Source organism: Myotis brandtii, unplaced genomic scaffold, assembly GCF_000412655.1.
Source record: "Myotis brandtii unplaced genomic scaffold, ASM41265v1 scaffold415, whole genome shotgun sequence".
Classification (NCBI taxonomy): domain Eukaryota; kingdom Metazoa; phylum Chordata; class Mammalia; order Chiroptera; family Vespertilionidae; genus Myotis; species Myotis brandtii.
The window spans coordinates 167844-168868 of record NW_005365953.1 but is presented as its reverse complement, the minus strand read 5'-3'; positions in this window follow the sequence as shown (position 1 = coordinate 168868).

Sequence of the window (1025 nt, the reverse complement as noted above, 5' to 3'; positions counted from 1 at the left end):
CCAAAGGGGTCGCGACCCACAGGTTGAGAACCACTGCACTAGAGCAAAGTGAGCCTGGAGCAAGTTACTGTTGCAGGTGGGGGATGGAGGGAAAGCAAAGGTGAGATACATAGTCAGAGTGTTGAGGAAAAATTGAAAGGAAGATATCCTGAAACTTCTAGGAAATCTCCACCAATGGAGCAAAGAAAAAAAAAGACCTCTATTATTCTGTGAGTACAAAGCCAAACTGGGTTGGGGTCTCAGACAATTCGCTCACATGATTGCAAAGACAGACAGAAACTTCCAGATTGGAGAGAGCTCCCCTGAGGGCTCCCAGATTGGAGAGGGTGCAGGTCAGGCTGAGGGACCCATCCCCCATGCACGAATTTCATGCACCAGGCCCCTAGTATAATCATAACATTGAAAATGCACTTTATTGGGTTTCAGTTTTCAGGACCAATTACCAGACAAAGTACAGATAACTTAACTATGATAATAACAATGAAATTCAGTTTGCAATAATAGGAATGGAAAAGTAGCATAGAGTCTGAGAAGAGGTGAGTATACTAGTGAGGAGGGCAGAGTGAAAGGAAGTATAAAGTATAGAGAGGAGTTATAAAATGCTTTCCAATATGATGCTCAGAAAGAAGGTTTAAATATATTGTTTAAAGTTTCTTAGGTCACTACACTCATAACTAAGAAACATTGGAATGAGAAGAAAATGATAAAATTGGTCACATTTCTTATTTTTCATAGTAAGATAAAATACGATATATTGAGAATGACAAGTATTAGCATATCATCATAAGTAACCACTAAAGAACCTAAACCTCAAACACTCAAAGGAGATGCTGTAACCAAAAGCACAGGTTTGGCTCAATGTCCCAAAGAAAGCCAAACTCATAAGACAGGTGCTGGTGCAAAAGGAAAGAAGTTTATTCAGGTGACAGGACCTGGGAGAATGGTGGACTCCCATCTCAAACACCATCTCATCTTCCTGCTCAAGCCTGGGGTTCTCATAGGGATATAGAGGGGAGGGCTTTTTT